At 30.7% G+C, this 14,647-nt stretch overlaps 1 long non-coding RNA gene across 1 annotated transcript; it reads left to right on the top strand.

The window, feature by feature from the left end:
* Nucleotides 1-4,926: 4,926 nt before the first annotated feature.
* LOC114074405 lies at nt 4,927-13,545 on the top strand. The gene is made up of 3 exons (XR_003574801.1): nt 4,927-5,033; nt 5,814-5,892; nt 13,415-13,545. It is a non-coding gene; the product is annotated as an uncharacterized LOC114074405 (long non-coding RNA).
* The last annotated feature ends 1,102 nt before the right edge of the window (nt 13,546-14,647 follow it).

Raw genomic sequence — 14,647 nt, forward strand, 5'->3', positions numbered from 1 at the left:
ATTTTAATAAACAATTTTTTTTTGAATCGAACCGTGATCATGTCAATGAAACCAATTAAATGTATATATTTATGAATATAGAACACAAACAACAACTATAATCCATGACGAGTTTAATTTCTCTCTTTCGTCCTTAATAAACGTTTATATTATCTTGGTAACAGTTGAAAAGATAAATAACGATAAATATTTCTAGACAGATCGATCGATACGCGGAAGGAATGAGAAAAATATCTTTTTGTGATGTTTGGTGGAAAACAAAACAAACTCTATGCATTAATATTGTGATGTCCAAGTCGATAGTAAACTAATTGTACGTGCATGGGGACCTTTGACAGTCATAACCAAAGTACTCATGCCCAGGCGACCGACCAAATATAACTACTTCCGTTTTAAATTAGTTGTCTTATGTTTTATGTAAATTTTGACTTTGAGCGAAAAATTTACATGCTCGAAATATTTTTCACTTAATTTTAAATATTTTTAAGAGTTTTCTTTGTTAAACATTGAATTGCTTTAATCAAATTTAATTAATTTTACATATTGATATACAAATTAACTTTTAAAAAGCAAAACACAACAGATAGGTCGAAGAGAGTAATAAGCAAGTTGGAAAATTGTGACCTTTTAATTTCTTGAAAGAAAATCAACTAATGCATTGACTATGATTTGTGTGCCCCATATATATATATATTATATATATATATATATTTGTTCAATTGTTTGTCACCTTTGATCTATATATATGATTCTACACATTTTTGTACTTTTATAAGTAGAAGATTTTTTTACATTCATTTTTTATTTAGCAATCCTTGTGATATCGACTTGACTTAATTTCTATAGATCTTCATTGTCTCTCTTTATGTCCTTTAAAACACAGCTTTAAGGTAGGGCAGAGCTATAATATTATACATGAATGTCAAATCTTATAATTTTTACGCGATATACAATTAGGAGGAAGTTATTTCAAGGACGATATATGCGTATATGCAATATAAAATTTTTTGTGAGTAATTACTAAATAACATCCATTCAAATTAGCTCTCATTCATATAAATATTGTTTTCTTTTATTTTATGTTATTTTACTTTAAATTTACCTGCGTAGTGAGATATTAGACTATAGTCATCGCGAACAATTCACTAAAGTTGATCGAATATAGAGTATGATCAAATAATCTCAATCGACCTATATACTATTTAATCCTAAGTAAGGCAACATTCAACATAGAATTCACTTATTATATAAATTTACTAATGACGATAGTCACAAATCCAAATAAAAAGATAAAATTAAATGAACGTAAAACTAATCAATTTACGATATAACAATAGTGTCTATTTCCTCACGTCTTTTATTACAGATCACCGACGATTTCACACAATTGAAATAAGCCAAAAAGGCATAAAAATCCAAAATGCAGATTTACAAAAATTATTATTTTATGATGAAAAAGAAAAGAGAACAAATCAAAGATGATATTTTATGTTGTACCAAATGGGGACACCGCCAAATTACGCATTGATAAGCTAAGAGACCTACTATATAATAATTTTACTCTATAATATATTAAAACATTTTAATACTATTTATTTATTAGTAATATTCATTCACTTTATTCAAAAATTAATTTTAAAAAAAATTGATATACGAATCAATTGGATTTGATTTTGATCGAATAAATGAGAGAAAAAAAATAGCCAAAAAATCGTACATCAAAATATATGCCACCCACAAACTATTGTCGGACCAAGACAATTTGATTTTTCTTGTGAAATTTTTTAAAATTAATAGAGATAATGAATATTAATTAACTTAATACGATTATCTTTGAAAAAGAATATTTTTTTCATATATAAAACGAAACAATATATTCCATCCTTTTTTTAATGTAAAAATATTTATCACGTTTAATACTTTTAATGCTTATAGTATTATACATATCACGATATATCCCGTCGTGATTGACACTTACCCTAATATTCTGGCGCTAATTCTTTCTTCATTGGCTTTTCCACAACGACGGAATCAGATCGTTATAAACATGTCAGGATATGTGATTATAAACTTGTGTCGCTAGGATACCAAGAAAAATTTAAAATAATTTTTTTTTACATAATATGAAGGTACCATTTTCGTAATTAAAAAAAACAATCAAAATGAACGATGGATATATAACGGAAAATTATTGTTAATTTTATTCAATGAATTATCAAGAAGATCTTGTTAACCACGAGTGGTTTTAATTAAAAAATAAATGTCACATAATTAAAATGGAACAAAATTTCCAGTGGTTGTGGTTTTTATTAAAAAATAAAAAGTTCTCAACGTAAATTAAAAGAACAGGGAGAAAAAGGTCTCATCTTACTAATCTTAACGAAAAATAGAAAAAGCAATATATTATTTGCGCGATTTTAATTTTCACATTAAAAAATGGAAACCATCCATAATCCATTATTCAGAGGTCAACATACCAAATTTCCGACAATAAATTTAAACCAAAGTAAAAAAAAATAAAATTAGCTCACATCTAACACCCCTTTTACTCAACAAATTGGTTTCTTAATAATGTCTTTAGCACTTTAATAATGATTAGTGTCTTGTTAGTTACATTGATCATTAATATCATTGTCGTTTTTGGCCAAAGCATTTTTTATTTTAATCATACTTAAATAGTCATCTTTGTCTGATGGTGTGTACCGTTGATGGATAGAAGGGAATAATTTTCATGTAGTCTTGCTTAATTATTGCTAATTAACTACTCTTTTTTTTTCATTCTTACAATATTTAATTCTTGTATGTGGGACATAAATTGTTAAAGTATTTTTAGTGAATGTATATGAAACTAATTAAATAAGAATCTAGTGGTTTGTCTTTGGCTTTACTCTTTCACATAAAGTCTTTATGCTTTTATTGTTAACCTTCGTGACTATTTATTTGTTTAATTTTATTATTTTAAATACAAAAATGAATTTATTATTTATCATTTATCAACTTATAGTTTTTAAAGATTTTTTTATACTGAACTAAGATATATATTTAACAAAAATGATAAATTTGACATGACTGTATTTAGTATTTATTAAGAATAATTTTTACATATAAATTTATATTTCACGTTGAACCCGATAACATAAAGCGGCGTCAACCCCTCGTTGGATGGTGACATGGGACTTTCCTACGATGAACAAAAATATAATTAATTACACGTGTGATGAATATATATTAAAGTCAAAATACAGAGTCTAAGGATGTATATATACAACCTATACATACATTTATTGGAGGGTGGGGTGGGGGGGTGGGGTATTGATTGTTGGCGTGATTTGTGGTTGTGGGGTGTTAGTGACGGAGGAGGTCCACCACCTGCCGGACATGAGTAGGTATAACACTTGGCCGACACTAATATATGTATTTTATCGTATAATTTTACGAGTGAAATCTATAGATGATAAGATGTATGTGAGGATTTTTATCTTTATTTTTGTGTGGTGAGAGACTGTTTTCAGTTAGACCCTTGTCTGGGCGATGATAGAATATAGGTAAATTTTCCTTATTTTTGTGGGATGAGCTGCAGGCTATTTTCGGTAGACTCAAAACAAATCACTAGTGAAATTTGAAAATGGTAAAACGTAGGTAGACTTTTATCTTTATTTTGTGGGGGCAAGAAATTCAAAAGACTATTTCCAATAGAATCTTAGATCCGCTCAAAATAAATGTAACCGACGTAAGAAAATAAATAAGTATAGTAAAAAATATTAATACACATTGGAATTGGTGAAAAAAGAAAATCCTCAATATCTAAAACATACTACAAATCAAGCGATAATAATATTCTATTATTTAATGACGTTCTATTTTAATCCTCGATAATGTCATGGCCTCAATCAGCTATTAGTGTACTTATAATGTTATGAGGTAAAAAAAAAAAAGGAAGGGTTTATAATAGTGTTTTTTGTCCCTTAATTATTACTCCTAAAGAAGTTTTAATTTTAGTAACATTTTACTAAATATATCTAATTAGTTGAAATCTGTACTGTACTTTTGATCCATTTATTTATGAGTATTCGAAAATTATCGTAGTATACTAAGTTTTACCATTTTGTTATCATGTGTTTTATTATATTTCTATTGTTATATATAGTTTTAAAAGTGACGAATGCATTCCATAATTTTTTACATATATGACCAAACCACGCATTTTATTTAATAAAAATTATATATGCTAAATCATAAATAAATTACAATAGATTATGCACCTTCCTAAAATATAATATGCACCCACACACTGACCTATCATATATTATCCTGTTTGGTACATTGCACTTTTTATAATAATTTAATATATTTTCTTGTTAACTTTTTCTCTTTTTTAAATTTAATTAACTAATATTGTACGGTAAAGAACAACCCACAGACATAAAATTAATTTATTTTATTATAAAGAATGAAAAGCCTTTGTAGTTGAAGCTTATTTTTGTCGTCTTCCTTTTTTGTATTTGGATAAATTGAAGCCTAAGAGTTAAGTTTGACAAAAGAATTAATAAAATACGATTACATTAATGGTTAGTTTATAAAATTATAAGACAGGTGGAGGTTGATTATTTGTTAGTAATTGTAGTAGATTAATTTTAAATAGCAAAGCAAAAAGAACCGCAATTTAAGCTTAGAAGCTACCAAATCATCATTAATTGCTATTGTAACGACCCGCTAGGTCGTTTTGAGAACTAGGACTAGTTTGACTCCTTTTGAAAATTTAAAGGGGTATTTTTAAACTATTTGAAACTAAGAATATTTAGTTGATAAAATTTTTAGTGAAGAATTAATCTAGTTAATAGTTAGTGGGTCATATCCATAATTCATTTAATACCTATAACCACTTAACTATAGGCAAAAGTGGACTAAACTAATTGAATATTTTTTTGTGGGTCATAACTAAAGAAAAGAAAAGGGGAGCGTGTTATTCATATGGAATGAAAGAAAAGCATAGGCGGAAAACCTATCTACGCATTGCCGCAACCGCAAATCAGGTGAGAACTTTAGATTTCCCAAATCCATGGAGTATGTACTAATTTACTAGGTGTAAAAATAAAGTATGCATTGTTCTCATAGGAAGTGGGTCTTGTTATATATTAAAGGTGGGAGAAAATTGAATGTTCTACTTAATAATGCTACATGAGTGACCATTCTGATTGATTATTCGATTAGGACTAATAAATAAGTACGGATTAAATAAAATAAAGTAACCCAAATGGAAATTTGTTGCCGATACAATCTGTAAGTTTGTGGGATATAAATAATAGGTTATTTAGGATTGGATTGTTAGTAGCTTGAAAATATATATAAAGGAATCATCTTGAGTTAATAATTAGTTTATGGATGTGTTAGTAGTAAGGACTTGTAATACACTGCCAATATCACTGTGATGTTTTTGATTAAGAATAGAAAATTTAATTATTGGCAAAAGGTAAGACTATTGCATAAATGGGTTTCTGTGCATTTTGTTGTTAAGGTCCAGGCTACGGGAATTTGGCTTTAAGTTTGGAATTTTCCAATGCTTATTACCCTATAGTTGAAGTTTTAATATATTGCAAATAGGTAATTAAATAGATGTATTTGGATATCATTACATTTATAATGCTTTGGAAATTAAGACTTAATCTTAGTTTTGAAGCTTAGAATATGAGACTTGGCATATTAGTGACACCAAAATTTATAAACCTTGATATAGATTTGAGTGTAGGAAAAACATACAGTAAAATACGGGTATGTACGGATTTGTTTACTTATAAATATTGCATAATTGATAGATTGGGAACGATTTCAAGCTTACTAAAAGGAATTGCAAAAAAAATCTTGAAGATTCGTGGCACGTATTCTGCATTCAAGGTATGTTAAGACTTTTTAGACTTGTTGAAGGACGTTTTCCAAATTAAAGATTAAAAATGAAAATAGACAATGGAGTAAGGAAAAAAAAAATAAAATGGTGGTCTCGTATCAATGGTGTGACGGGCATTGGTACGAGTACCGGTGTTATAAAAAGGAAAATTTCTATTGTAGAATGTGGATTGAAATTTGAGAATGCCAAAGCATATGGGCATTAGCTGATATATTATTGACTTGAATTCCTTGTGTGATTGTGTTTTATTTATTTTACCCGTATAGTTGTGATAATTGAGGTGGTTATGCATTATGTTCATATTGATTGATTGCGATGCATCATCATCCCCTCTATTGAAATAATATTGTGCACATGCATAGACATGAAACTGAGTATAAGTTGGGCACGTGGAGATCGTCCGTGCTGGGGATGGTGAGATGTTAAGATTGTAATTTGGGCACGTGGAGACCGTCCGTGCGAAAATTGTTTGATATTATGATAGTGCGTTGAGATCGTCCGCACAGACACGTGGAGATCGTCCGTGTCGGTATATGGACCTCGCGAGTCCCCCATGGGTCATGAACTCTCGATGTATTTCCGAGGAGTATCATGTATATACGGTTGAGTGAGTACTGGGTATTCTGAGACATATCATTACATGGTATCATATTGCATTGCATTTCATCCCATCATTCATTCTTGATGATTTTATGTTTCGTTTGGTGTTTGGAAAATACTTAATGTTGATTTCCTTTATTGATGAAACTTAAATAGTAAGTGATATATATATATATATATATATATATATACTTGTATAATCTAAGAATTTATTTTCTTATATAACTCCCGTCACTACTTCTTCGTTGTCGGTCAATGAGACATACTGGGTACACGTGGTTTCGTACTCATACTACACTTGCTGCACTTTTGTGGTGCAGATTGAGTGATTGACTTTCAATTTGGGAACGTTCTTCGAGATTGGATATGAGTTTGAATTATCTTGGAGTTGTGGTGTGCTGTTTGGGATATTCTGCGGCCCACACCTTCAGTCTACCTCTATTTATTAGGTTATTTTGTTATGCTGATAGGATAATTCTTATGTTTAGATTTTTATATTAGTTTGGAATTGTATCATATTGTAGAAGCTCTTGTACTTATGACACTAAATCTTGGGGTAGTTTTATTTATATTCCGCATTTATTTGAATACTTAGTATGTTAGATATTAGTTTGATACTTATCTTTCTCACGTTTAAGTTGAATTGGTGATACTTGTTGGGTTGGCTTACCTATCGGTTGGGAACATAGGTGCCATCACGACTCGTGATTTTTGGGTCGTGACAAATTGGTATCAGAGCCCTAGGTTCATCGGTCTCACGAGTACAAGAGCTGAGTCTGTAGAGTCTTACGGATAGGTGCGGAGACGTCCGTTACTTATCTTTGAGAGACTACAGGACTTTAGGAAACTTTCTTCTTTCATTCCTAATCGTGCGTGTGTGGTTTGGTTTAAGGTCAAAATTCTTGTTTCATTCTCTCACCAACGGTGAGGAGACATTTTCAAATTTGACATTTGTGGTAGGGGATGATATTATGCAGTTTAGTACGTAAGTTTTGTGGTTATAAAAATAACTTAGTATTGAGCATTTCGAATTTTAATAATGAAATTGACGAGGTTTGAAATAGTAAGAACAACTTTCTCAAGGTGTGATTTAGACAAGGATACTTGAACTTCATTTGAATTTACTAGGGACAATTTTATAACATGTGTTTATGATATGTGAATAATTTAGTAATGAAATGGTATATGTTGATGCCTTGAAGATAATGATAAGATTAGGAACATTCAATTGATCAAATAAGAGTTTAGCCATTATGGTAAGGCTATGGGAAAAAGTTGAGTAGAGATATAAAATGTGATCACTTATCATGATGTTGAGAGACTAAGATTTGTTATAAGATTTGTATGACATATTTCCCTTTTTATCCTTTAGAGTGGAGGTATATTGAAGATAAATTGAATAGTTCAAGTTGAATGGCACGATGACCATATTGATATTTCATTTGATAGAATCAACAAGGTGAGTTAAGTTAAATACATCAAGAGATTATAAAAGGCTATACTAATATCGACTAGCAAGAATATTTTAATGAATAATTAATGATAAATAGTGATAAATTCATATTGCGGGGAGCTTTTTATATATTGAATTAAGGATCAGTAATATTGTTGAAATTGAGAGGGGGGAAAAAAAAAATTCTTTTGTCAAAGGATGTTGGAAAGGATACTTGTATGAAGCTATATGAGAACACTTGTAGAGATGGGTACAAAATAGTTATGAATCAATACACAGATCATAGAACAATACAGTGATGATTGGTTATATTACCTCCGCAAATAAATAACTGTATTTGAGTAACCTGGGTTGTCCAAAGTATAGTTCGATATGCTCTCGGTTGACTATAATTTTATTTCGAAAGTGGATCTACTTTATTTTACGTAAGTATGTACCTTATTTTGAATCTGGATATGCTTTGTGACCTTTTCTCTTATGCCTATACATATTCCTACACCTGTAGATGGTTCTTAGTGGTAGATCGATTACATCGATCTTATATTGACTTAATAGTATATGACACGTGGAAAATCATAGTTATTTTATATGAGGAAGATTTAAACATCATTTGGTTATGGATTGAATTTCTCATTGTCATGAAATTTATGACTATAAGTGTAAGACACTAACTTCAAATATTCTAATATTTAAAAATTTAAGTGGCAGGATAGTATCATTACCCATTTAAGAAAGGCATCATTGTCTCTAAAGTTTCACTGTGAGGAATAAGGGTTGCTTCACCTATTCGTCTTAAGTTGTGATACTAGTGATGCTATGTCTCTTTTAGAAATCATTTAAATGGTGCAAGAATTTTTTTTAAGGGCATTCCATGTGAGATTGATAAAAAAAATTAGTATTGACTTATAGTTAAACACTTGGCCTATTTCTATTATTTCTTATTGGAATACTTTGATAAATTTGAAAGAACGATAACAAGACTTGTTGAGTAAGGAATTTTGTTGGATCAAGTACATTTTTATTGGGTGTTTCTATCATATTGAGATTCCTTTGTTATTATTTTCATCTAGAATATATTGGTATACTCCCATAGTAGGAAGGATCACGAGCATTATTTGAGGATGATTCTCTAGACTCTGAAGAAAATTAAGCTTTGTTCATGTTTTTTTTTAAGTGTGGATTTCGATTAGTTTGGTGGCATGGTTGAAATGTAAGTGACCAAGAAATGTATTAACAGGGATCCCAAGAGAATTGAGGCAGTTTGAAATTGGGACTGGCCTATTTTAGCTATGATATTTGGATTTTCTTACGCCTAGTTGGTTAGTATCAATGGTGCTCGCATTCATTACACATGCATTAACTAGATTAACCTAGAAATAATCGGCTTTTCAATGGTTTGATGTGTGTGAGGTGAGTTTTCTAAAGCTCAATGTTGGGCTATTGCCCATGTTTCAACCAAGGGGCTCATCGTCTAATCCTACTTGAAAATGAATTGGATTTATTCTCTTTATTTTGTTTTCAATTCTATTAGGAAAAGGATTTGAATTGTAATCCTATTTCCAGTTGGTTTTGACTTGTAGGAAAAAAAAAAAAACACAACTCTATAAATAGAGGATGGTCTTGAGGGAATAACTCAACTACTCAGTAGTATTTCTTTTGAAAGACTTTAGGACATAATAAATTTTTTTTTAGAGAGCTTTTAACAAGAGAAGAGAGAGGAGAGAAGAGAGAAGAAAAAGGTTTGTTTTGCTGCATTTTTCCCTTCGACCAACAAACTTCAGATTGTATTTCCTGATTAATTAACCGTTGGATCGAGCTGAAATTTGGATTGAGTGTTCGTGACATGTTAATGGTTGATTTGAACGGTGGAGATCGAATTCAGAGGTTAGTATGATACTGTTTTTAGGCCCGAACAACAGCTGTGTTTGGATGGTCTTTCTTTATATTTATCTTTTGGTTGGGTATTAATGAAGAAAGGTAAGTAATAGCTTATGCTTCGAGATAGTTGAAAGTTCAAGACAAGAACTGTCTTAGTTATAGCTTAAACTTGGTGGTGGTGGTGCTTGCATTAAAATTGTAGAGGCATTTATTTATAGTGTGTATTGCGAGGTGTTTAGTATAAGTTTTAATAAGAGAAATCTAAATTTAATACAATGGATATGGAAGTTTCTCAAGGATTATGGAATGATTAATCTTTATCGTATGGACAAAACAAATGTGCTAGTAGATTACTTAGGGTGAAATACAGTGAGTATGGGTAGTCTACCTTTGTTACATGAGGTGAGATGCTTATTCATGTTCGATAGTTTGGTGATGGAAATTTGTGTACGACTTACGATAAGGTGTTATAAGGAGAAGTCAAGGAAGAAATTCTTGGTGGTGAATGAGTTTTAAGTATTATAGACTTAATTATGTTCTTCCAATATGTGAGCTGACTAGATTAATCATGAAAGAGTTCGATAGTTCAATTTTTTTATTTTATCTAGAGGCAATTGGAGTATATTTTATTTTGAAGCAATATTATCGATAGTATCGTATGAAGGGATTGAATTTGTATCTCGTGTTTGAATTGTTATCAAGAAAATTATGAGCACCAAAAGCATGAAAGTAGGAATTAAATGATGCTTTTATACTAGAGTTGGAGTGGAAATATATTGTTATGAAATTTTTGGCAGGGTTGCCACGTATCTTGTGCAAGTTTGACGTTATATGGGTTATAATGGACCGATTTACCAAGTGTATATATTTTATATTAGTTCAGATTACTTGTAGTTTGAATAAGTTAGTCTAGATTTACATTCAGGAGATAGTTACCTGTATGAGATGCCCATTTTAAATTTATTTGAGATACATAATTGATATCTCATGTCTGGATGTCTATGCATATGGAGTTGGTACTAGGTTGGATTTTATTACAAGCTTTCACCTTCAATGGTCTGTTGATAAACTATTTAGGTCTTAGAGGACATGTTTCAGGCGTGTGTGAGCAACTTTAGTGGTGATTGGGTCAAGTTCTTATTTTTAGTAGAGTATACATAGAACAACAATTATCATTTGAATAGTGAGATAGCGTCATTCGAGATATTGCATGGTAGGACATATTGATATCCAAAAGATAAATATGATGTATTGAGCTGATTGGGTTGTGGGACACTGATCGATTGAGAAAATTCTTATATAAGGTCAAGTTCTTCAAGATAGGTTTCTCATCGCTTAAAAACAGGTGAGAGTTATACAAATTAAAAAGGTTCGTGATTTATAGTTCATGATTGGAGAACATGTTTTGTTAAAGGTTTCACTCATAAAAGGTGTGATGAGATTCAAAAAGAAAGGAAAGTTGAACTTGAGTTATATTGTTTTTTTTTTATTGTTGAGTGTAATAGTAATGTTTTTGATATTGAAGAAGTATCATCTGGATGATCAGGCTACTAAGGAGTACAATTCAAACATATAGACCAGATATCTCTAACTTTTTGAGCGTCTATTGATATCCTATTATTTTACCGTTCGAGGACGAACGTTTGTTTTAGTGGTAGATGATGTAACGACCCGCTAGGTCGTTTTGAAAACTAGGACTAGTTTGACTCCATTTAAAAATTTAAAGGGGTATTTTTAAACTATTAGATAACTATGAGTACCCAATTGATGAAACTTTTATTAAATAAGTAATATAGATAATAGGTTAGTGGGGTTTCACGGTTAATAAACTCTTGTTTAGAAAAAAAAAATGGATGCGAAACCTTACCACAGGCGACCAGCGAGAGGGAGAAAAATCATAGCCATTGTTCAGGTAAAGATATGAGATATTCGTTCTTTTCAATTCTATATATAGTAATATATTGTCGGAGTGCTTGGGATTATGTTATTATTTTATGCTATATTGATAATGGGTGATAAGAAATAATGGGTAAGTTGGTGATGATTACTAAATTATATTACATTGTTAGCAATTGGGTTAGTATTCAAAAATATATATATATATATAAAAATCGATCGAAGTCGAATAGTTGAATGGCTGCAGGTTAATGTTTTCTGTGATTTTGTCAAAAGAATTTATTATATATATTGTTAGTTTCAGAATGGTAGGAATAAGATTGAGCCAATCATTGTCAATGATTGCCAATGATTGGAATTTGATAAATATTCTAGAAAATTGGCACTTGTTTACAAAGGGTTTCTGCAAAATAATAATAATAATAATAATGTATACAATGATAATAGATTTTTTAATTGGTAATTAATTATTAGGTGTTATTTTATATGATCTAACATTGAATTTTAGTCCATTTGAAGAGGTTAGAGTTAAGTTCTTGGCTTGAAATTTAGCAAGTATGAAAAATTTGGCATACCAATATATATCAAGATTTGGAGTTTGGTTGGAAATATGAGTGAGTTTTAGCGTCTATGATAGACATATAATAATTTGAATGTCTACAAAAATTGCTTACTTACGAATATTGCAAAATTGGTAGATTGGGAACGTTCCGAAACCTTGCGAAAAGGAAAGGAAAAATCTTAAAAGATTCGTGGCACAAGCTCGGCATCTAAGGTATGTTAAGACTTTTTAGACTTGTTGAAGGACGTTTTCCTAATTAAAGATTAAAAATGAAAATAGACAATGGAGTAAGGGAGAAAAATGGTGGTCTCGTATCAATGGTGTGACGGGCATTGGTACGAGTACCGGTGTTATAAAAAGGAAAATTTCTATTATAGAATGTGGATTGAAATTTGAGAATGCCAAAGCATATGGGCATTAGCTGATATATTATTGACTTGAATTCCTTGTGTGATTGTGTTTTATTTATTTCACCCGTATAGTTGTGATAATTGAGGTGGTTATGTATTATGTTCATATTGATTGATTGAGATGCATCATCATCCCCTCTATTGAAATAATATTGTGCACATGCATAGACATGAGACTGAGTATAAGTTGGGCACGTGGAGATCGTCCGTGCTGGGGATGGTGAGATGTTAAGATTGTAATTTGGGCACGTGGAGACCGTCCGTGCGAAAATTGTTTGATATTATGATAGTGCGTTGAGATCGTCCGCACAGACACGTGGAGATCGTCCGTGTCGGTATATGGACCTCGCGAGTCCCCCATGGGTCATGAACTCTCGATGTATTTCCGAGGAGTATCATGTATATACGGTTGAGTGAGTACTGGGTATTCTGAGACATATCATTACATGGCATCATATTGCATTGCATTTCATCCCATCATTCATTCTTGATGACTATATGTTTCGTTTGGTGTTTGGAAAATATTAAATGTTGATTTCCTTTATTGATGAAACTAAAATAGTAAGTGTAATATATATATATACTTGTACAATCTAAGAATTTATTTTCTTATATAACTCCCGTCACTACTTCTTCGTTGTCGGTCAATGAGACATACTGGGTACACGTGGTTTCGTACTCATACTACGCTTGTTGCACTCTTTGTGGTGCAGATTCGATTCCGAGTAGGAGCACATCTCGTGGAGCAAATTGAGTCTGGCTTGAAGTTCTTGGAGTTGTGGTGAGCTGCTTGGCTGTTCCGTGGCCCACACCTCCCTCTATTTTTACGTATTCTGTTATTCAGTATTCAGACAGGATATCCCTTAAGTTAGATTTGTCATTTTAGTTTCAGACTTGCATCGTATTCTAGAAGCTCTTGTACTTAAGACACCAATTCTTGGGGTGATATATTTTATCTTCCGCATTTCGTACTTATAAGGAACCCAATGTTGGAGATTCTTGCTAAGTGTTAGTCTTTTTACTCATTTGTTGATTTAGTTGGGTTAATATGTTGGGTTGGCTTACCTATTGGTTGGGAACATAGGTGCCATCACGACTTGCAAATTTGGGTCGTGACAGCTATGCATATTGTATCCACTTTGTTCTAAAAGTCCTATTTAATTTCAATCCCACCATAAATATAATTTATTCAATAGCGATGATATAAAATTATATCAAATATATTATTATTGAATTTAAAATCAATTATAAAAATAAATATGATATCATATTTATTCTACAAATCTTTTAGTGATAAGTATGGAGTTAAAAACGTAAAGGGATTCATCAAATTCTTATCGACAAATTGAATTATTTATATTTTACATTTCGAAATAGAATGTAGGCCCTATTGTTAATTTGAACGATCACAAAAATATAACTTGATTTTAAATTACTGGAATTGGTCATATAAATCATTATCGATCATTTGCTCTATTTGTGCCCTTTTGTTATGTATAATAAAGATTATTATGAAAAGTCAGACGTGTGAAATAAAGTTAATTAATGATAGTATTAATTAAGCCTAAAACAACAAGGCTTAACACATTTTGGGATATGAATAAGAATAATAGTATAATATTACAACTTTCCTCCTCTATCTTATCCCTTTGACTCCAAGGAGATACCAATTAGAACTTTAAAAAGACATTTTTTTTCTTTTAGAAAATTTTATAAAAGAATTTAAAATGAAAGAGGAGAACCAACCAGGGTCGTAGCGGAGACAGTAGAGTAGTAAGTACTCGATTATACTTAATCAAAAGATCTTGAATTTGAGTTTTTTTGAATATAAAGTCACCTTTGTTAGAAATCAATTTATTCTCAAAGTGGAACTTTCTAATACAAATTTAAATTTTGTCAGACTTCAATATAAATATACGACATCGAGTGGAAGTCAAAAAAAAAAA

Source organism: Solanum pennellii, chromosome 10, assembly GCF_001406875.1.
Source record: "Solanum pennellii chromosome 10, SPENNV200".
Classification (NCBI taxonomy): domain Eukaryota; kingdom Viridiplantae; phylum Streptophyta; class Magnoliopsida; order Solanales; family Solanaceae; genus Solanum; species Solanum pennellii.